The sequence below is a fragment of the Paramisgurnus dabryanus genome, chromosome 9, assembly GCF_030506205.2.
Source record: "Paramisgurnus dabryanus chromosome 9, PD_genome_1.1, whole genome shotgun sequence".
Lineage (NCBI taxonomy): Eukaryota > Metazoa > Chordata > Actinopteri > Cypriniformes > Cobitidae > Paramisgurnus > Paramisgurnus dabryanus.
The window spans coordinates 2,493,927-2,517,978 of NC_133345.1; the positions used below are offsets into that span (position 1 = coordinate 2,493,927).

The window sequence follows — 24,052 nt, forward strand, 5'->3', positions numbered from 1 at the left end:
GAAAAATTGTCGTAGCCCATTGGCAGATTTGTTGGCTGGTTTAATGTACATGCATGTACAATATTTCAATTTGTCTTGTATTTATTAGCATTTTGTATTGCCCAACGCTGTCTAGGTTGTTTAACTGTTGTCATTTTCTTATAAAAGCCTTTATAATTTATTAGTTTGGATGATTGCCATTCCCGAGAACCTCTTATATTGGAAGTAAAAGAATCATCTAAGCATTATTTTGTGCTCTTAGACATGTAGCCGTTTGATTGTGGTTCTATTTAATGGCTAGTCTATTCGTTTGGAATGGTCAAACGGCTATTAGATTTTCACTGACAGCCCAAATTAAGCCTTGTTTTAGCCTAGACACTTATTCGCTGTCTATTAAAAGTTATGTAGTCGTTGAATAGCCGCTTTTTTGATGACTAATGTATTCTTGGGCCGTGGTTAGACGTCTCTTGGATTTTACGTAAAACGACAAGCGAATCTATTTTTAACACAAAGGTCAGGGGAGAGCGCGAACGCAGTCCCCCACTATCAGAAATTTTGCAGTCGAGATTCCCACATTTGGGGAATTCGCAAAGGGTCAGCCCAACCGGAGTGCAATGGCTGAGCCTCGCCCTGGGTGAACCACCTTCATGATCATGGTGTCTCCCCTGCCAGGTAAGTATGAGCGACACCCTTTGAGGCCAGACGGCCGCATCTTCCTGTGACCGATCACATCGACGGCGCCCCCGGAGGCCGTCCGACTAACATTTCATTTACTGTGTGTGACCAGGTGGAAAGCGCACGAAGCCACGTCTGAGACCAAACATTCTTCGAGATCTACCCTGTTTTTATTCCGTTTCCAGCCCGGTTGAACCGTGTAGAGTGAAATATGTGAAACAATTTAAATCAAATGGATTTAAATTGCGCATTCAAATATATGGTTTCGTTATTACAAAGTAACTTTACGTGGAATAGAAACAAAGAAATGTACAGAGCAATCAAGAAACAACGAAAGCATAGCAATTTTAGAACGTGGATAAATAAAAACACAGGGCTCAATGACTTACCCGTTGTCGTTGTGAGTTAAACAAGTACAGCTATGCTTCCAGGTCTGTCGACGTTGCTGTGGTGTTTCGACAGCTGTAGTATGAAGGGTAGTGAAAAAAGTTTTCAGGTGTTTTTAACATTCCAATCGGTCTCGTTCGCTTTTGTTGCGCCTTCAGCTGTGTCGAGGATGTTTAATTCGTCCTCGTATCACCTCCGCAAACTTGTAAAGAAAATAATTAAATACATTACAAAAACATTTCTTTATCAGCGTGTTCATTTCCACGCAAGCTTTTCGTTAAACCAATAAAGCCAACGAAACCACAGCAATTTTAAAACACACGGATTAGAAAAAACACCGTCACTCACGCACAAAAGAAGCAAATTCTTTTTTTATACTTGACTTATTTATCCCCGAGATGGGGAGCGCACCATTCATGGAAACACTGCAATACCATGTTGATGCATGGAGTGGAAGGAGCAAGCTCCGCTTCCATTTCCGAAGGTCAAAAATCCATTTAACATATAGTCCCCGGATAGGAGACGTATCAGACATTAAACTGATAAGAACAGATACTACACTTGATCTTAGCCAAAAGGCCGAGAAGCGATACCGGAATAGACGCAGCCAAAGGGGGAGCCGGCGAAGGCGCTGGCTTTTGGGGTGGAGGCTAGCGGGCATTTAACTCTATACGTTCTCATTGTATAACCCAGAGGTAGAACGTTGAGCTAGCAAATCAGAAGTTCATGTTTTAATGCAGGATCTGATCCACGCTCATGAGAGAGAGAGAGAGAGAGAGAGAGATAGAGAGAATTTAGAATTTTCAAAAAACCTTTATTACAAATTAAAACATTTTCATAACCTCAAATCAGAAAAAACAAAGAAAAAATATATATAGTAACGGAAATAACAAAAAAATAAGCCAACATAGGAGCAAAGAACAAATCATCTTCAATAACCAGACACAGAGCTCCTCCATAATACCAAATCAATTCAAAAGAAAGAAGATCATTCATTGCTTTAAAGTATCTAAAACCAATAAGGATTCTAGATTTAACTTATTTTAAAAACTGCTAATGTATCATGGCTTCCGGGTCTGTCAACGTTGCTGTGGTTTTTCGACAGCTGTAATATGAAGGGTAGAGTGAAAAAAAATATTTAAGTGTTTTGAACATCCCAATTTGTTCGTTTACTTAGTATTTTCTTAATGTTTTCGAGTTAAAAAATAATTCTTAAATCGAGATACATTTACTTAATAAGCAAAGTGGCTTAGAATTTAAGTCTTGTTTACTGAAATAAATTCTAAAATGTAATAGGTTAAGGCTTAAAACAAGTAAAAATATCTGCCAGTGGGGTAAGAAAAATAAACCTAAATTGAGTTTATTATTGAATTAAGTTGAAACTAGAATTAAGTTTATTTTTCTTACCCCGCTGGCAGATATTTTTTATTTGTTTTAAATATAAACCTGTTGATTTTTATAATTTATTTCAATTATTTTACAAAGTATGCGATCTGATTTTTTTAATCGCGGTGTTTCTTTTATTCCTCGTTTCTTTTCCGTGCATTTGCTTTATTTATTTATTTTTGCTTGTTGCATTTAAATGCACATTTGATTTGTTGCCACATTATTATGTGTTAATGTATTTTTTAACATGTTTATCAACAAAAAGTGCGTTATTATAATTAATTATATAGCTGTGAAATATATACAAGAATTCCCAGCAAAAACAAAACGTTTTTATAACAATTTTCTATTACAATACATAATATCTTAAGCCACTTTGCTTACCAAGTAAATGTATCTCCATTTAAGCATTGTCAGATATTCACTAGAAAACAAGACAAAAACAGTAAGTAAGATATTAATTTACTTTTTTCTTTCAAACATAAATTTACAGACGGCTGGAAATTTTTAATAAAATAACTAGCCATACCTATTCGGGTCTGCTCCCGTTTGCTGTGATGACGGGGGACTTAGTCCAAAGCACATTTTGAGGAATACTTACACATTTTACTTCTTATTTCTTTGAAATTAATTATGCATACACTATGGATTAAAAATGTCCCGACTGCGAACCTGATAAAACCCAGGTAAAAAGCAAATACAAATAAACCATTTTGATTTAGCAAAAGTTTACAAATAAATGCACTCCTTGCACACAACAAGCACGTCTAGTTACCATTCATATTTTGCGTGATTTAAGTTTCGTCGCATACATTTTGGAAGGCACACGATAAAAACAAAATAAGGCTTTTAATGTATGCCGACCTCATTCTCCGTTGAGGGCTTATCAATCATAATAAACGCTGTTAACTCTTCTCATTGAATGGTCTAAATCCAATGCTGGTAAAGAAATCAAATGTGCATTTAAACGCAACAAGCAAGCCGTAAAGCAATGGATGCAGGCAAACAAACGAGGAATAGCACATACAACACCACGATTAGATCATCGGGTCGCATACTTTGGAATTAATAAGAAATAATTATTCAGTCTAAAGAAATAAGAAGTAAAATGTCTAAGTATTTCTCCAAATGTGCACACTCATTACAATAAACGGGAGCAGACACGAATAGTTATGTATGTCTCGTTATTTTATTTAAAATTGATAAGCTGTCTAACATATGATATATTTTGATAATACGAAATGCTAAAAAAATAATATAACACCAATCGACAATATCTGTTATTGTTATTTTTACAAGTAAATTCATGTGTAGGAGAAAACAAAGCAGCTGTCAGTCCATACTATATTGAGTGGCCATCGTAGTGGTGCAACCTGAACGATGTTTTCCCTACTTCCGGTCAAAGCCGCCATTTTGTGAAATAGGCATATAGGTGACGCTGGAGCACGCGGCCATTGTCTCTGTTCAACAAAACAAGTATATATATACACATACGCATATTTTTCCTCAATCAATCACCGAATACAAGGTGCAATTCGATGCCAACTGACCCTTCTCTCTGGTTTCATGTTTGTAAGGAAAATTAAGGGGGAAATTACGATAGCATTTCAGCCAAACATTCATTCGTGCCACGCTGCTTTTCTTTGAACGAAAAAAAACCCTCTGCTCCCCCTACACAATTTCTTCTCCTGTTATTTTATGCTTAAAACAAGCAAATAAATCTGACTACAGGGTAAGAAAAAATTCGTGAACTTTTCCCATAAACACTTAATTCAAGAAAAATTGTCCCACCCCACTGGCCATTTTTTATCCACAATACACATTCGATGTCTGCAGGCACCATTGTCTTTGTTCAACGCAAACAATTCTGTTGCGTTTTTCTTTGAACGAAGTGCTCCGCCTAGATAATTTGACCCATATTCACATGGGTTTGTTTCTCGTTTTTTTTCTTTGAGAACAATCTATATAGCGCCTTCCACAATCGTTTTGGTGTTAGCTTTACGTAAAATAGAAACACAGAAAAGTACTGAGCGATGGAGAGACCACGAACGCGGAACGTATTATGGACCACGGACTGGCAAACAAACTGGCAACCACGCACTAAAGAAGCAAACTCTGATTTTAAACTCACCTTATTTGTCCCCGGAAAGCGCCAGAGTCGATGCACGGAGTGGACGGAACAAGCCTCGCTTCCATAGCCGAAGGTCAAAAATCCATTTAAACGTGTAGTCCCCGGTGTCCACTCGATCTCACCCAAAAAGCCGAGAAGCGATACCGCAATGGCATCCGGAGAAGGCGCTGGCTGTCGGGATGGAGGTTAGCGGGTCAGAGGTCCGGCACTGAAGGTCTGCGTTCATTATTCACCGTGTGCATTTCACTCTATATCCACTTTCTAATGTATAGCACTTGATAAGGATTAACAGTTTAAAAACAGAAATGCAAGACATCAGAAAATACATTTATTTTTTACTTTCATAACATGAGAGGTGTCATACAATAACAAATATGAGCTTTAAAATCACATTCCTAAGTTAAAAATATACATAAAAATAGATATATGGATCATTACACAAATCACTACTCAAAGGACCTATGTTAAATAACTGCTTCAATATTAATTAACAATAACATTTGGCCAAGGCAGTCCTTGTAAATAGACATATAAATAGACAAATAAAATCATGACATATATGCCGTAGAGCCTGAGATAGAGAAAAATAATAAGGAATTCTGCTTTTACTACCATCTCAGAAATATTGCCAGAATTAGAGGTTTTGTCTCAAGACAGGACTTAGAGAAACTTGTTCATGCTTTCATCACCAGCAGGGCCGATTATTGCAATGGTCAATGGATTTAAAAAGTACTGTTTCTTGTTTAAAAACCACTTCATGGCTACAATACATGACAGATATGCTAATCGAATATGAAACCGATTACTCGGATCAATAGGATCAGGTCATTTAGAAAAAACAAGGGTTCACTCAAAACAAGGTGCCTCAGCATTCAGTTATTATCAGCTTTCAGAAGAGATCAGATGTGCTTCAACAGTAGACACTTTTAAATCTAGATTAAAAACACATCAGTTTAACTTTGCATTTACTGAATGATTTAAAACAGTACGAATAAAACAGTACAAAAGAATAAAACAGTATGAACCTTACCTGTTATAAAGGGAATGAAGCTTACGGTATGGTGCTTACCTGCAGAAATAAATAAAGTACAATAAGAACACACAGAACTTCAATTTTCAAAATTATTTTAACATTAAATGATGATTATTTTACTGGTTTACCTGTTTGTGATTACCACAGGATCCCGTCACCTGGCTGCGGTCTTCATTTGGTGAACGGTTCTTCACTCATAATTGACCTATACAAGAAATAGAGAAGAATAATAAGCAATTCTGCTTTTACATGTAGATGTGTGCCCCAAGAACACAGACACACCGGCTCCAAAAAGTTTAAACAGTACACATTTCTGTTATTTTAATGTGGCAAATGTGTCAGCTTTAAAAGAAGCATACATTACCTTTTAAAGAGGAAATACCTTTTGCATGAAATACCTTTACTCCCAGCATAAGCAAGCAATTTTCAAAATGCTTTTAAAAGTAAATAGTGATTATTTTACTTGTTTACCTGTTTGTGATTACCATGGAATCCTGTCACCATCATTTTTAAGCTTGTAAAGCAAATAATGAAATATTGACTTAGTAGGAAAAATTATTTTGGAAGTATCGTGATAAATGATGAAGAAAATATTTTGCAAAGTGATGGTTAGCACACGGTTGATGGTACCTATTAAATTCCATCATATTTTTTTATTCCTACTATGGAAGTCAATGGTGACTATCTGCTGTGGGTTTACCATCATTCCTCAAAATACCTTCTTTTGTGTTACTCAGAAAAAAACTAATCCTCGTGTTGTTGTAAGCCTGTATGCATGAGTAAATGATGACAGAATTATCATCATAAATTGAAATATCCCTTTAAACTGTATTTCCCCCCTTAAACCTAAACTTATTTTCCTACAGCAAGTCATTTAGGTAATCAAGAAAATACTTTACCCGTTGTCTTTGTGAGTTAAACAAATACAGCTACGCTTCCAGGTCTGTCGACGTTGCTGTGGTTTTTCGACAGCTGTAGTATGAAGGGTAGCGAATGAATGAATACATTGCAAAAAATCATTTCTTACTTGTTATTTCGAACTGTTTTAACTATACAAATATCTAGAAAGTCTTAAAATAAGATGCATTTTTTGATGAGCAAAATGCCCTAAGAAAATAAACCTAGCCTTTAGGGAGAAAAAACTCAGAATTTGGGCTTAAAACAAGCAAATAAATCTGCCAAAGGGGTAAGAAACAAATCTAGATATAAACACTTAATTCAAGAAAAATTGTCGTAGCCCATTGGCAGATTTGTTGGCTGGTTTAATGTACATGCATGTACAATATTTCAATTTGTCTTGTATTTATTAGCATTTTGTATTGCCCAACGCTGTCTAGGTTGTTTAACTGTTGTCATTTTCTTATAAAAGCCTTTATAATTTATTAGTTTGGATGATTGCCATTCCCGAGAACCTCTTATATTGGAAGTAAAAGAATCATCTAAGCATTATTTTGTGCTCTTAGACATGTAGCCGTTTGATTGTGGTTCTATTTAATGGCTAGTCTATTCGTTTGGAATGGTCAAACGGCTATTAGATTTTCACTGACAGCCCAAATTAAGCCTTGTTTTAGCCTAGACACTTATTCGCTGTCTATTAAAAGTTATGTAGTCGTTGAATAGCCGCTTTTTTGATGACTAATGTATTCTTGGGCCGTGGTTAGACGTCTCTTGGATTTTACGTAAAACGACAAGCGAATCTATTTTTAACACAAAGGTCAGGGGAGAGCGCGAACGCAGTCCCCCACTATCAGAAATTTTGCAGTCGAGATTCCCACATTTGGGGAATTCGCAAAGGGTCAGCCCAACCGGAGTGCAATGGCTGAGCCTCGCCCTGGGTGAACCACCTTCATGATCATGGTGTCTCCCCTGCCAGGTAAGTATGAGCGACACCCTTTGAGGCCAGACGGCCGCATCTTCCTGTGACCGATCACATCGACGGCGCCCCCGGAGGCCGTCCGACTAACATTTCATTTACTGTGTGTGACCAGGTGGAAAGCGCACGAAGCCACGTCTGAGACCAAACATTCTTCGAGATCTACCCTGTTTTTATTCCGTTTCCAGCCCGGTTGAACCGTGTAGAGTGAAATATGTGAAACAATTTAAATCAAATGGATTTAAATTGCGCATTCAAATATATGGTTTCGTTATTACAAAGTAACTTTACGTGGAATAGAAACAAAGAAATGTACAGAGCAATCAAGAAACAACGAAAGCATAGCAATTTTAGAACGTGGATAAATAAAAACACAGGGCTCAATGACTTACCCGTTGTCGTTGTGAGTTAAACAAGTACAGCTATGCTTCCAGGTCTGTCGACGTTGCTGTGGTGTTTCGACAGCTGTAGTATGAAGGGTAGTGAAAAAAGTTTTCAGGTGTTTTTAACATTCCAATCGGTCTCGTTCGCTTTTGTTGCGCCTTCAGCTGTGTCGAGGATGTTTAATTCGTCCTCGTATCACCTCCGCAAACTTGTAAAGAAAATAATTAAATACATTACAAAAACATTTCTTTATCAGCGTGTTCATTTCCACGCAAGCTTTTCGTTAAACCAATAAAGCCAACGAAACCACAGCAATTTTAAAACACACGGATTAGAAAAAACACCGTCACTCACGCACAAAAGAAGCAAATTCTTTTTTTATACTTGACTTATTTATCCCCGAGATGGGGAGCGCACCATTCATGGAAACACTGCAATACCATGTTGATGCATGGAGTGGAAGGAGCAAGCTCCGCTTCCATTTCCGAAGGTCAAAAATCCATTTAACATATAGTCCCCGGATAGGAGACGTATCAGACATTAAACTGATAAGAACAGATACTACACTTGATCTTAGCCAAAAGGCCGAGAAGCGATACCGGAATAGACGCAGCCAAAGGGGGAGCCGGCGAAGGCGCTGGCTTTTGGGGTGGAGGCTAGCGGGCATTTAACTCTATACGTTCTCATTGTATAACCCAGAGGTAGAACGTTGAGCTAGCAAATCAGAAGTTCATGTTTTAATGCAGGATCTGATCCACGCTCATGAGAGAGAGAGAGAGAGAGAGAGAGATAGAGAGAATTTAGAATTTTCAAAAAACCTTTATTACAAATTAAAACATTTTCATAACCTCAAATCAGAAAAAACAAAGAAAAAATATATATAGTAACGGAAATAACAAAAAAATAAGCCAACATAGGAGCAAAGAACAAATCATCTTCAATAACCAGACACAGAGCTCCTCCATAATACCAAATCAATTCAAAAGAAAGAAGATCATTCATTGCTTTAAAGTATCTAAAACCAATAAGGATTCTAGATTTAACTTATTTTAAAAACTGCTAATGTATCATGGCTTCCGGGTCTGTCAACGTTGCTGTGGTTTTTCGACAGCTGTAATATGAAGGGTAGAGTGAAAAAAAATATTTAAGTGTTTTGAACATCCCAATTTGTTCGTTTACTTAGTATTTTCTTAATGTTTTCGAGTTAAAAAATAATTCTTAAATCGAGATACATTTACTTAATAAGCAAAGTGGCTTAGAATTTAAGTCTTGTTTACTGAAATAAATTCTAAAATGTAATAGGTTAAGGCTTAAAACAAGTAAAAATATCTGCCAGTGGGGTAAGAAAAATAAACCTAAATTGAGTTTATTATTGAATTAAGTTGAAACTAGAATTAAGTTTATTTTTCTTACCCCGCTGGCAGATATTTTTTATTTGTTTTAAATATAAACCTGTTGATTTTTATAATTTATTTCAATTATTTTACAAAGTATGCGATCTGATTTTTTTAATCGCGGTGTTTCTTTTATTCCTCGTTTCTTTTCCGTGCATTTGCTTTATTTATTTATTTTTGCTTGTTGCATTTAAATGCACATTTGATTTGTTGCCACATTATTATGTGTTAATGTATTTTTTAACATGTTTATCAACAAAAAGTGCGTTATTATAATTAATTATATAGCTGTGAAATATATACAAGAATTCCCAGCAAAAACAAAACGTTTTTATAACAATTTTCTATTACAATACATAATATCTTAAGCCACTTTGCTTACCAAGTAAATGTATCTCCATTTAAGCATTGTCAGATATTCACTAGAAAACAAGACAAAAACAGTAAGTAAGATATTAATTTACTTTTTTCTTTCAAACATAAATTTACAGACGGCTGGAAATTTTTAATAAAATAACTAGCCATACCTATTCGGGTCTGCTCCCGTTTGCTGTGATGACGGGGGACTTAGTCCAAAGCACATTTTGAGGAATACTTACACATTTTACTTCTTATTTCTTTGAAATTAATTATGCATACACTATGGATTAAAAATGTCCCGACTGCGAACCTGATAAAACCCAGGTAAAAAGCAAATACAAATAAACCATTTTGATTTAGCAAAAGTTTACAAATAAATGCACTCCTTGCACACAACAAGCACGTCTAGTTACCATTCATATTTTGCGTGATTTAAGTTTCGTCGCATACATTTTGGAAGGCACACGATAAAAACAAAATAAGGCTTTTAATGTATGCCGACCTCATTCTCCGTTGAGGGCTTATCAATCATAATAAACGCTGTTAACTCTTCTCATTGAATGGTCTAAATCCAATGCTGGTAAAGAAATCAAATGTGCATTTAAACGCAACAAGCAAGCCGTAAAGCAATGGATGCAGGCAAACAAACGAGGAATAGCACATACAACACCACGATTAGATCATCGGGTCGCATACTTTGGAATTAATAAGAAATAATTATTCAGTCTAAAGAAATAAGAAGTAAAATGTCTAAGTATTTCTCCAAATGTGCACACTCATTACAATAAACGGGAGCAGACACGAATAGTTATGTATGTCTCGTTATTTTATTTAAAATTGATAAGCTGTCTAACATATGATATATTTTGATAATACGAAATGCTAAAAAAATAATATAACACCAATCGACAATATCTGTTATTGTTATTTTTACAAGTAAATTCATGTGTAGGAGAAAACAAAGCAGCTGTCAGTCCATACTATATTGAGTGGCCATCGTAGTGGTGCAACCTGAACGATGTTTTCCCTACTTCCGGTCAAAGCCGCCATTTTGTGAAATAGGCATATAGGTGACGCTGGAGCACGCGGCCATTGTCTCTGTTCAACAAAACAAGTATATATATACACATACGCATATTTTTCCTCAATCAATCACCGAATACAAGGTGCAATTCGATGCCAACTGACCCTTCTCTCTGGTTTCATGTTTGTAAGGAAAATTAAGGGGGAAATTACGATAGCATTTCAGCCAAACATTCATTCGTGCCACGCTGCTTTTCTTTGAACGAAAAAAAACCCTCTGCTCCCCCTACACAATTTCTTCTCCTGTTATTTTATGCTTAAAACAAGCAAATAAATCTGACTACAGGGTAAGAAAAAATTCGTGAACTTTTCCCATAAACACTTAATTCAAGAAAAATTGTCCCACCCCACTGGCCATTTTTTATCCACAATACACATTCGATGTCTGCAGGCACCATTGTCTTTGTTCAACGCAAACAATTCTGTTGCGTTTTTCTTTGAACGAAGTGCTCCGCCTAGATAATTTGACCCATATTCACATGGGTTTGTTTCTCGTTTTTTTTCTTTGAGAACAATCTATATAGCGCCTTCCACAATCGTTTTGGTGTTAGCTTTACGTAAAATAGAAACACAGAAAAGTACTGAGCGATGGAGAGACCACGAACGCGGAACGTATTATGGACCACGGACTGGCAAACAAACTGGCAACCACGCACTAAAGAAGCAAACTCTGATTTTAAACTCACCTTATTTGTCCCCGGAAAGCGCCAGAGTCGATGCACGGAGTGGACGGAACAAGCCTCGCTTCCATAGCCGAAGGTCAAAAATCCATTTAAACGTGTAGTCCCCGGTGTCCACTCGATCTCACCCAAAAAGCCGAGAAGCGATACCGCAATGGCATCCGGAGAAGGCGCTGGCTGTCGGGATGGAGGTTAGCGGGTCAGAGGTCCGGCACTGAAGGTCTGCGTTCATTATTCACCGTGTGCATTTCACTCTATATCCACTTTCTAATGTATAGCACTTGATAAGGATTAACAGTTTAAAAACAGAAATGCAAGACATCAGAAAATACATTTATTTTTTACTTTCATAACATGAGAGGTGTCATACAATAACAAATATGAGCTTTAAAATCACATTCCTAAGTTAAAAATATACATAAAAATAGATATATGGATCATTACACAAATCACTACTCAAAGGACCTATGTTAAATAACTGCTTCAATATTAATTAACAATAACATTTGGCCAAGGCAGTCCTTGTAAATAGACATATAAATAGACAAATAAAATCATGACATATATGCCGTAGAGCCTGAGATAGAGAAAAATAATAAGGAATTCTGCTTTTACTACCATCTCAGAAATATTGCCAGAATTAGAGGTTTTGTCTCAAGACAGGACTTAGAGAAACTTGTTCATGCTTTCATCACCAGCAGGGCCGATTATTGCAATGGTCAATGGATTTAAAAAGTACTGTTTCTTGTTTAAAAACCACTTCATGGCTACAATACATGACAGATATGCTAATCGAATATGAAACCGATTACTCGGATCAATAGGATCAGGTCATTTAGAAAAAACAAGGGTTCACTCAAAACAAGGTGCCTCAGCATTCAGTTATTATCAGCTTTCAGAAGAGATCAGATGTGCTTCAACAGTAGACACTTTTAAATCTAGATTAAAAACACATCAGTTTAACTTTGCATTTACTGAATGATTTAAAACAGTACGAATAAAACAGTACAAAAGAATAAAACAGTATGAACCTTACCTGTTATAAAGGGAATGAAGCTTACGGTATGGTGCTTACCTGCAGAAATAAATAAAGTACAATAAGAACACACAGAACTTCAATTTTCAAAATTATTTTAACATTAAATGATGATTATTTTACTGGTTTACCTGTTTGTGATTACCACAGGATCCCGTCACCTGGCTGCGGTCTTCATTTGGTGAACGGTTCTTCACTCATAATTGACCTATACAAGAAATAGAGAAGAATAATAAGCAATTCTGCTTTTACATGTAGATGTGTGCCCCAAGAACACAGACACACCGGCTCCAAAAAGTTTAAACAGTACACATTTCTGTTATTTTAATGTGGCAAATGTGTCAGCTTTAAAAGAAGCATACATTACCTTTTAAAGAGGAAATACCTTTTGCATGAAATACCTTTACTCCCAGCATAAGCAAGCAATTTTCAAAATGCTTTTAAAAGTAAATAGTGATTATTTTACTTGTTTACCTGTTTGTGATTACCATGGAATCCTGTCACCATCATTTTTAAGCTTGTAAAGCAAATAATGAAATATTGACTTAGTAGGAAAAATTATTTTGGAAGTATCGTGATAAATGATGAAGAAAATATTTTGCAAAGTGATGGTTAGCACACGGTTGATGGTACCTATTAAATTCCATCATATTTTTTTATTCCTACTATGGAAGTCAATGGTGACTATCTGCTGTGGGTTTACCATCATTCCTCAAAATACCTTCTTTTGTGTTACTCAGAAAAAAACTAATCCTCGTGTTGTTGTAAGCCTGTATGCATGAGTAAATGATGACAGAATTATCATCATAAATTGAAATATCCCTTTAAACTGTATTTCCCCCCTTAAACCTAAACTTATTTTCCTACAGCAAGTCATTTAGGTAATCAAGAAAATACTTTACCCGTTGTCTTTGTGAGTTAAACAAATACAGCTACGCTTCCAGGTCTGTCGACGTTGCTGTGGTTTTTCGACAGCTGTAGTATGAAGGGTAGCGAATGAATGAATACATTGCAAAAAATCATTTCTTACTTGTTATTTCGAACTGTTTTAACTATACAAATATCTAGAAAGTCTTAAAATAAGATGCATTTTTTGATGAGCAAAATGCCCTAAGAAAATAAACCTAGCCTTTAGGGAGAAAAAACTCAGAATTTGGGCTTAAAACAAGCAAATAAATCTGCCAAAGGGGTAAGAAACAAATCTAGATATAAACACTTAATTCAAGAAAAATTGTCGTAGCCCATTGGCAGATTTGTTGGCTGGTTTAATGTACATGCATGTACAATATTTCAATTTGTCTTGTATTTATTAGCATTTTGTATTGCCCAACGCTGTCTAGGTTGTTTAACTGTTGTCATTTTCTTATAAAAGCCTTTATAATTTATTAGTTTGGATGATTGCCATTCCCGAGAACCTCTTATATTGGAAGTAAAAGAATCATCTAAGCATTATTTTGTGCTCTTAGACATGTAGCCGTTTGATTGTGGTTCTATTTAATGGCTAGTCTATTCGTTTGGAATGGTCAAACGGCTATTAGATTTTCACTGACAGCCCAAATTAAGCCTTGTTTTAGCCTAGACACTTATTCGCTGTCTATTAAAAGTTATGTAGTCGTTGAATAGCCGCTTTTTTGATGACTAATGTATTCTTGGGCCGTGGTTAGACGTCTCTTGGATTTTACGTAAAACGACAAGCGAATCTATTTTTAACACAAAGGTCAGGGGAGAGCGCGAACGCAGTCCCCCACTATCAGAAATTTTGCAGTCGAGATTCCCACATTTGGGGAATTCGCAAAGGGTCAGCCCAACCGGAGTGCAATGGCTGAGCCTCGCCCTGGGTGAACCACCTTCATGATCATGGTGTCTCCCCTGCCAGGTAAGTATGAGCGACACCCTTTGAGGCCAGACGGCCGCATCTTCCTGTGACCGATCACATCGACGGCGCCCCCGGAGGCCGTCCGACTAACATTTCATTTACTGTGTGTGACCAGGTGGAAAGCGCACGAAGCCACGTCTGAGACCAAACATTCTTCGAGATCTACCCTGTTTTTATTCCGTTTCCAGCCCGGTTGAACCGTGTAGAGTGAAATATGTGAAACAATTTAAATCAAATGGATTTAAATTGCGCATTCAAATATATGGTTTCGTTATTACAAAGTAACTTTACGTGGAATAGAAACAAAGAAATGTACAGAGCAATCAAGAAACAACGAAAGCATAGCAATTTTAGAACGTGGATAAATAAAAACACAGGGCTCAATGACTTACCCGTTGTCGTTGTGAGTTAAACAAGTACAGCTATGCTTCCAGGTCTGTCGACGTTGCTGTGGTGTTTCGACAGCTGTAGTATGAAGGGTAGTGAAAAAAGTTTTCAGGTGTTTTTAACATTCCAATCGGTCTCGTTCGCTTTTGTTGCGCCTTCAGCTGTGTCGAGGATGTTTAATTCGTCCTCGTATCACCTCCGCAAACTTGTAAAGAAAATAATTAAATACATTACAAAAACATTTCTTTATCAGCGTGTTCATTTCCACGCAAGCTTTTCGTTAAACCAATAAAGCCAACGAAACCACAGCAATTTTAAAACACACGGATTAGAAAAAACACCATCACTCACGCACAAAAGAAGCAAATTCTTTTTTTATACTTGACTTATTTATCCCCGAGATGGGGAGCGCACCATTCATGGAAACACTGCAATACCATGTTGATGCATGGAGTGGAAGGAGCAAGCTCCGCTTCCATTTCCGAAGGTCAAAAATCCATTTAACATATAGTCCCCGGATAGGAGACGTATCAGACATTAAACTGATAAGAACAGATACTACACTTGATCTTAGCCAAAAGGCCGAGAAGCGATACCGGAATAGACGCAGCCAAAGGGGGAGCCGGCGAAGGCGCTGGCTTTTGGGGTGGAGGCTAGCGGGCATTTAACTCTATACGTTCTCATTGTATAACCCAGAGGTAGAACGTTGAGCTAGCAAATCAGAAGTTCATGTTTTAATGCAGGATCTGATCCACGCTCATGAGAGAGAGAGAGAGAGAGAGAGAGATAGAGAGAATTTAGAATTTTCAAAAAACCTTTATTACAAATTAAAACATTTTCATAACCTCAAATCAGAAAAAACAAAGAAAAAATATATATAGTAACGGAAATAACAAAAAAATAAGCCAACATAGGAGCAAAGAACAAATCATCTTCAATAACCAGACACAGAGCTCCTCCATAATACCAAATCAATTCAAAAGAAAGAAGATCATTCATTGCTTTAAAGTATCTAAAACCAATAAGGATTCTAGATTTAACTTATTTTAAAAACTGCTAATGTATCATGGCTTCCGGGTCTGTCAACGTTGCTGTGGTTTTTCCACAGCTGTAATATGAAGGGTAGAGTGAAAAAAAATATTTAAGTGTTTTGAACATCCCAATTTGTTCGTTTACTTAGTATTTTCTTAATGTTTTCGAGTTAAAAAATAATTCTTAAATCGAGATACATTTACTTAATAAGCAAAGTGGCTTAGAATTTAAGTCTTGTTTACTGAAATAAATTCTAAAATGTAATAGGTTAAGGCTTAAAACAAGTAAAAATATCTGCCAGTGGGGTAAGAAAAATAAACCTAAATTGAGTTTATTATTGAATTAAGTTGAAACTAGAATTAAGTTTATTTTTCTTACCCCGCTGGCAGATATTTTTTATTTGTTTTAAATATAAACCTGTTGATTTTTATAATTTATTTCAATTATTTTACAAAGTATGCGATCTGATTTTTTTAATCGCGGTGTTTCTTTTATTCCTCGTTTCTTTTCCGTGCATTTGCTTTATTTATTTATTTTTGCTTGTTGCATTTAAATGCACATTTGATTTGTTGCCACATTATTATGTGTTAATGTATTTTTTAACATGTTTATCAACAAAAAGTGCGTTATTATAATTAATTATATAGCTGTGAAATATATACAAGAATTCCCAGCAAAAACAAAACGTTTTTATAACAATTTTCTATTACAATACATAATATCTTAAGCCACTTTGCTTACCAAGTAAATGTATCTCCATTTAAGCATTGTCAGATATTCACTAGAAAACAAGACAAAAACAGTAAGTAAGATATTAATTTACTTTTTTCTTTCAAACATAAATTTACAGACGGCTGGAAATTTTTAATAAAATAACTAGCCATACCTATTCGGGTCTGCTCCCGTTTGCTGTGATGACGGGGGACTTAGTCCAAAGCACATTTTGAGGAATACTTACACATTTTACTTCTTATTTCTTTGAAATTAATTATGCATACACTATGGATTAAAAATGTCCCGACTGCGAACCTGATAAAACCCAGGTAAAAAGCAAATACAAATAAACCATTTTGATTTAGCAAAAGTTTACAAATAAATGCACTCCTTGCACACAACAAGCACGTCTAGTTACCATTCATATTTTGCGTGATTTAAGTTTCGTCGCATACATTTTGGAAGGCACACGATAAAAACAAAATAAGGCTTTTAATGTATGCCGACCTCATTCTCCGTTGAGGGCTTATCAATCATAATAAACGCTGTTAACTCTTCTCATTGAATGGTCTAAATCCAATGCTGGTAAAGAAATCAAATGTGCATTTAAACGCAACAAGCAAGCCGTAAAGCAATGGATGCAGGCAAACAAACGAGGAATAGCACATACAACACCACGATTAGATCATCGGGTCGCATACTTTGGAATTAATAAGAAATAATTATTCAGTCTAAAGAAATAAGAAGTAAAATGTCTAAGTATTTCTCCAAATGTGCACACTCATTACAATAAACGGGAGCAGACACGAATAGTTATGTATGTCTCGTTATTTTATTTAAAATTGATAAGCTGTCTAACATATGATATATTTTGATAATACGAAATGCTAAAAAAATAATATAACACCAATCGACAATATCTGTTATTGTTATTTTTACAAGTAAATTCATGTGTAGGAGAAAACAAAGCAGCTGTCAGTCCATACTATATTGAGTGGCCATCGTAGTGGTGCAACCTGAACGATGTTTTCCCTACTTCCGGTCAAAGCCGCCATTTTGTGAAATAGGCATATAGGTGACGCTGGAGCACGCGGCCATTGTCTCTGTTCAACAAAACAAGTATATATATACACATACGCATATTTTTCCTCAATCAATCACCGAATACAAGGTGCAATTCGATGCCAACTGACCCTTCTCTCTGGTTTCATGTTTGTAAGGAAAATTAAGGGGGAAATTACGATAGCATTTCAGCCAAACATTCATTCGTGCCACGCTGCTTTTCTTTGAACGAAAAAAAACCCTCTGCTCCCCCTACACAATTTCTTCTCCTGTTATTTTATGCTTAAAACAAGCAAATAAATCTGACTACAGGGTAAGAAAAAATTCGTGAACTTTTCCCATAAACACTTAATTCAAGAAAAATTGTCCCACCCCACTGGCCATTTTTTATCCACAATACACATTCGATGTCTGCAGGCACCATTGTCTTTGTTCAACGCAAACAATTCTGTTGCGTTTTTCTTTGAACGAAGTGCTCCGCCTAGATAATTTGACCCATATTCACATGGGTTTGTTTCTCGTTTTTTTTCTTTGAGAACAATCTATATAGCGCCTTCCACAATCGTTTTGGTGTTAGCTTTACGTAAAATAGAAACACAGAAAAGTACTGAGCGATGGAGAGACCACGAACGCGGAACGTATTATGGACCACGGACTGGCAAACAAACTGGCAACCACGCACTAAAGAAGCAAACTCTGATTTTAAACTCACCTTATTTGTCCCCGGAAAGCGCCAGAGTCGATGCACGGAGTGGACGGAACAAGCCTCGCTTCCATAGCCGAAGGTCAAAAATCCATTTAAACGTGTAGTCCCCGGTGTCCACTCGATCTCACCCAAAAAGCCGAGAAGCGATACCGCAATGGCATCCGGAGAAGGCGCTGGCTGTCGGGATGGAGGTTAGCGGGTCAGAGGTCCGGCACTGAAGGTCTGCGTTCATTATTCACCGTGTGCATTTCACTCTATATCCACTTTCTAATGTATAGCACTTGATAAGGATTAACAGTTTAAAAACAGAAATGCAAGACATCAGAAAATACATTTATTTTTTACTTTCATAACATGAGAGGTGTCATACAATAACAAATATGAGCTTTAAAATCACATTCCTAAGTTAAAAATATACATAAAAATAGATATATGGATCATTACACAAATCACTACTCAAAGGACCTATGTTAAATAACTGCTTCAATATTAATTAACAATAACATTTGGCCAAGGCAGTCCTTGTAAATAGACATATAAATAGACAAATAAAATCATGACATATATGCCGTAGAGCCTGAGATAGAGAAAAATAATAAGGAATTCTGCTTTTACTACCATCTCAGAAATATTGCCAGAATTAGAGGTTTTGTCTCAAGACAGGACTTAGAGAAACTTGTTCATGCTTTCATCACCAGCAGGGCCGATTATTGCAATGGTCAATGGATTTAAAAAGTACTGTTTCTTGTTTAAAAACCACTTCATGGCTACAATACATGACAGATATGCTAATCGAATATGAAACCGATTACTCGGATCAATAGGATCAGGTCATTTAGAAAAAACAAGGGTTCACTCAAAACAAGGTGCCTCAGCATTCAGTTATTATCAGCTTTCAGAAGAGATCAGATGTGCTTCAACAGTAGACACTTTTAAATCTAGATTAAAAACACATCAGTTTAACTTTGCATTTACTGAATGATTTAAAACAGTACGAATAAAACAGTACAAAAGAATAAAACAGTATGAACCTTACCTGTTATAAAGGGAATGAAGCTTACGGTATGGTGCTTACCTGCAGAAATAAATAAAGTACAATAAGAACACACAGAACTTCAATTTTCAAAATTATTTTAACATTAAATGATGATTATTTTACTGGTTTACCTGTTTGTGATTACCACAGGATCCCGTCACCTGGCTGCGGTCTTCATTTGGTGAACGGTTCTTCACTCATAATTGACCTATACAAGAAATAGAGAAGAATAATAAGCAATTCTGCTTTTACATGTAGATGTGTGCCCCAAGAACACAGACACACCGGCTCCAAAAAGTTTAAACAGTACACATTTCTGTTATTTTAATGTGGCAAATGTGTCAGCTTTAAAAGAAGCATACATTACCTTTTAAAGAGGAAATACCTTTTGCATGAAATACCTTTACTCCCAGCATAAGCAAGCAATTTTCAAAATGCTTTTAAAAGTAAATAGTGATTATTTTACTTGTTTACCTGTTTGTGATTACCATGGAATCCTGTCACCATCATTTTTAAGCTTGTAAAGCAAATAATGAAATATTGACTTAGTAGGAAAAATTATTTTGGAAGTATCGTGATAAATGATGAAGAAAATATTTTGCAAAGTGATGGTTAGCACACGGTTGATGGTACCTATTAAATTCCATCATATTTTTTTATTCCTACTATGGAAGTCAATGGTGACTATCTGCTGTGGGTTTACCATCATTCCTCAAAATACCTTCTTTTGTGTTACTCAGAAAAAAACTAATCCTCGTGTTGTTGTAAGCCTGTATGCATGAGTAAATGATGACAGAATTATCATCATAAATTGAAATATCCCTTTAAACTGTATTTCCCCCCTTAAACCTAAACTTATTTTCCTACAGCAAGTCATTTAGGTAATCAAGAAAATACTTTACCCGTTGTCTTTGTGAGTTAAACAAATACAGCTACGCTTCCAGGTCTGTCGACGTTGCTGTGGTTTTTCGACAGCTGTAGTATGAAGGGTAGCGAATGAATGAATACATTGCAAAAAATCATTTCTTACTTGTTATTTCGAACTGTTTTAACTATACAAATATCTAGAAAGTCTTAAAATAAGATGCATTTTTTGATGAGCAAAATGCCCTAAGAAAATAAACCTAGCCTTTAGGGAGAAAAAACTCAGAATTTGGGCTTAAAACAAGCAAATAAATCTGCCAAAGGGGTAAGAAACAAATCTAGATATAAACACTTAATTCAAGAAAAATTGTCGTAGCCCATTGGCAGATTTGTTGGCTTGTTTAATGTACATGCATGTACAATATTTCAATTTGTCTTGTATTTATTAGCATTTTGTATTGCCCAACGCTGTCTAGGTTGTTTAACTGTTGTCATTTTCTTATAAAAGCCTTTATAATTTATTAGTTTGGATGATTGCCATTCCCGAGAACCTCTTATATTGGAAGTAAAAGAATCATCTAAGCATTATTTTGTGCTCTTAGACATGTAGCCGTTTGATTGTGGTTCTATTTAATGGCTAGTCTATTCGTTTGGAATGGTCAAACGGCTATTAGATTTTCACTGACAGCCCAAATTAAGCCTTGTTTTAGCCTAGACACTTATTCGCTGTCTATTAAAAGTTATGTAGTCGTTGAATAGCCGCTTTTTTGATGACTAATGTATTCTTGGGCCGTGGTTAGACGTCTCTTGGATTTTACGTAAAACGACAAGCGAATCTATTTTTAACACAAAGGTCAGGGGAGAGCGCGAACGCAGTGCCCCACTATCAGAAATTTTGCAGTCGAGATTCCCACATTTGGGGAATTCGCAAAGGGTCAGCCCAACCGGAGTGCAATGGCTGAGCCTCGCCCTGGGTGAACCACCTTCATGATCATGGTGTCTCCCCTGCCAGGTAAGTATGAGCGACACCCTTTGAGGCCAGACGGCCGCATCTTCCTGTGACCGATCACATCGACGGCGCCCCCGGAGGCCGTCCGACTAACATTTCATTTACTGTGTGTGACCAGGTGGAAAGCGCACGAAGCCACGTCTGAGACCAAACATTCTTCGAGATCTACCCTGTTTTTATTCCGTTTCCAGCCCGGTTGAACCGTGTAGAGTGAAATATGTGAAACAATTTAAATCAAATGGATTTAAATTGCGCATTCAAATATATGGTTTCGTTATTACAAAGTAACTTTACGTGGAATAGAAACAAAGAAATGTACAGAGCAATCAAGAAACAACGAAAGCATAGCAATTTTAGAACGTGGATAAATAAAAACACAGGGCTCAATGACTTACCCGTTGTCGTTGTGAGTTAAACAAGTACAGCTATGCTTCCAGGTCTGTCGACGTTGCTGTGGTGTTTCGACAGCTGTAGTATGAAGGGTAGTGAAAAAAGTTTTCAGGTGTTTTTAACATTCCAATCGGTCTCGTTCGCTTTTGTTGCGCCTTCAGCTGTGTCGAGGATGTTTAATTCGTCCTCGTATCACCTCCGCAAACTTGTAAAGAAAATAATTAAATACATTACAAAAACATTTCTTTATCAGCGTGTTCATTTCCACGCAAGCTTTTCGTTAAACCAATAAAGCCAACGAAACCACAGCAATTTTAAAACACACGGATTAGAAAAAACACCGTCACTCACGCACAAAAGAAGCAAATTCTTTTTTTATACTTGACTTATTTATCCCCGAGATGGGGAGCGCACCATTCATGGAAACACTGCAATACCATGTTGATGCATGGAGTGGAAGGAGCAAGCTCCGCTTCCATTTCCGAAGGTCAAAAATCCATTTAACATATAGTCCCCGGATAGGAGACGTATCAGACATTAAACTGATAAGAACAGATACTACACTTGATCTTAGCCAAAAGGCCGAGAAGCGATACCGGAATAGACGCAGCCAAAGGGGGAGCCGGCGAAGGCGCTGGCTTTTGGGGTGGAGGCTAGCGGGCATTTAACTCTATACGTTCTCATTGTATAACCCAGAAGTAGAACGTTGAGCTAGCAAATCAGAAGTTCATGTTTTAATGCAGGATCTGATCCACGCTCATGAGAGAGAGAGAGAGAGAGAGAGAGAGAGAGATAGAGAAAATTTAGAATTTTCAAAAAACCTTTATTACAAATTAAAACATTTTCATAACCTCAAATCAGAAAAAACAAAGAAAAAAATATATATAGTAACGGAAATAACAAAAAAATAAGCCAACATAGGAGCAAAGAACAAATCATCTTCAATAACCAGACACAGAGCTCCTCCATAATACCAAATCAATTCAAAAGAAAGAAGATCATTCATTGCTTTAAAGTATCTAAAACCAATAAGGATTCTAGATTTAACTTATTTTAAAAACTGCTAATGTATCATGGCTTCCAGGTCTGTCAACGTTGCTGTGGTTTTTCGACAGCTGTAATATGAAGGGTAGAGTGAAAAAAAATATTTAAGTGTTTTGAACATCCCAATTTGTTCGTTTACTTAGTATTTTCTTAATGTTTTCGAGTTAAAAAATAATTCTTAAATCGAGATACATTTACTTAATAAGCAAAGTGGCTTAGAATTTAAGTCTTGTTTACTGAAATAAATTCTAAAATGTAATAGGTTAAGGCTTAAAACAAGTAAAAATATCTGCCAGTGGGGTAAGAAAAATAAACCTAAATTGAGTTTATTATTGAATTAAGTTGAAACTAGAATTAAGTTTATTTTTCTTACCCCGCTGGCAGATATTTTTTATTTGTTTTAAATATAAACCTGTTGATTTTTATAATTTATTTCAATTATTTTACAAAGTATGCGATCTGATTTTTTTAATCGCGGTGTTTCTTTTATTCCTCGTTTCTTTTCCGTGCATTTGCTTTATTTATTTATTTTTGCTTGTTGCATTTAAATGCACATTTGATTTGTTGCCACAATATTATGTGTTAATGTATTTTTTAACATGTTTATCAACAAAAAGTGCGTTATTATAATTAATTATATAGCTGTGAAATATATACAAGAATTCCCAGCAAAAACAAAACGTTTTTATAACAATTTTCTATTACAATACATAATATCTTAAGCCACTTTGCTTACCAAGTAAATGTATCTCCATTTAAGCATTGTCAGATATTCACTAGAAAACAAGACAAAAACAGTAAGTAAGATATTAATTTACTTTTTTCTTTCAAACATAAATTTACAGACGGCTGGAAATTTTTAATAAAATAACTAGCCATACCTATTCGGGTCTGCTCCCGTTTGCTGTGATGACGGGGGACTTAGTCCAAAGCACATTTTGAGGAATACTTACACATTTTACTTCTTATTTCTTTGAAATTAATTATGCATACACTATGGATTAAAAATGTCCCGACTGCGAACCTGATAAAACCCAGGTAAAAAGCAAATACAAATAAACCATTTTGATTTAGCAAAAGTTTACAAATAAATGCACTCCTTGCACACAACAAGCACGTCTAGTTACCATTCATATTTTGCGTGATTTAAGTTTCGTCGCATACATTTTGGAAGGCACACGATAAAAACAAAATAAGGCTTTTAATGTATGCCGACCTCATTCTCCGTTGAGGGCTTATCAATCATAATAAACGCTGTTAACTCTTCTCATTGAATGGTCTAAATCCAATGCTGGTAAAGAAATCAAATGTGCATTTAAACGCAACAAGCAAGCCGTAAAGCAATGGATGCAGGCAAACAAACGAGGAATAGCACATACAACACCACGATTAGATCATCGGGTCGCATACTTTGGAATTAATAAGAAATAATTATTCAGTCTAAAGAAATAAGAAGTAAAATGTCTAAGTATTTCTCCAAATGTGCACACTCATTACAATAAACGGGAGCAGACACGAATAGTTATGTATG

General features: G+C 36.0%; 8 non-coding genes across 8 annotated transcripts; all 8 read right to left on the reverse strand.

The window, feature by feature from the left end:
- Positions 1-494: 494 nt before the first annotated feature.
- On the reverse strand, positions 495-659 carry LOC135764349 (U1 spliceosomal RNA). The gene has a single exon (XR_010539902.1). It is a non-coding gene; the product is annotated as a U1 spliceosomal RNA (small nuclear RNA).
- Positions 660-1,441: 782 nt separating this feature from the next.
- LOC135764493 (U2 spliceosomal RNA) lies at positions 1,442-1,632 on the reverse strand. The gene has a single exon (XR_010540040.1). It is a non-coding gene; the product is annotated as a U2 spliceosomal RNA (small nuclear RNA).
- Positions 1,633-7,307: 5,675 nt separating this feature from the next.
- Positions 7,308-7,472, reverse strand: LOC135764351 (U1 spliceosomal RNA). The gene has a single exon (XR_010539903.1). It is a non-coding gene; the product is annotated as a U1 spliceosomal RNA (small nuclear RNA).
- Positions 7,473-8,254: 782 nt separating this feature from the next.
- On the reverse strand, positions 8,255-8,445 carry LOC135764495 (U2 spliceosomal RNA). Its single transcript, XR_010540043.1, has one exon. It is a non-coding gene; the product is annotated as a U2 spliceosomal RNA (small nuclear RNA).
- A 5,675-nt stretch (positions 8,446-14,120) lies between these two features.
- Positions 14,121-14,285, reverse strand: LOC135764353 (U1 spliceosomal RNA). The gene has a single exon (XR_010539905.1). It is a non-coding gene; the product is annotated as a U1 spliceosomal RNA (small nuclear RNA).
- A 782-nt stretch (positions 14,286-15,067) lies between these two features.
- Positions 15,068-15,258, reverse strand: LOC135764496 (U2 spliceosomal RNA). The gene has a single exon (XR_010540044.1). It is a non-coding gene; the product is annotated as a U2 spliceosomal RNA (small nuclear RNA).
- A 5,675-nt stretch (positions 15,259-20,933) lies between these two features.
- On the reverse strand, positions 20,934-21,098 carry LOC135764390 (U1 spliceosomal RNA). Its single transcript, XR_010539940.1, has one exon. It is a non-coding gene; the product is annotated as a U1 spliceosomal RNA (small nuclear RNA).
- A 782-nt stretch (positions 21,099-21,880) lies between these two features.
- LOC135764497 (U2 spliceosomal RNA) lies at positions 21,881-22,071 on the reverse strand. Its single transcript, XR_010540045.1, has one exon. It is a non-coding gene; the product is annotated as a U2 spliceosomal RNA (small nuclear RNA).
- Between the last annotated feature and the right edge of the window lie 1,981 nt (positions 22,072-24,052).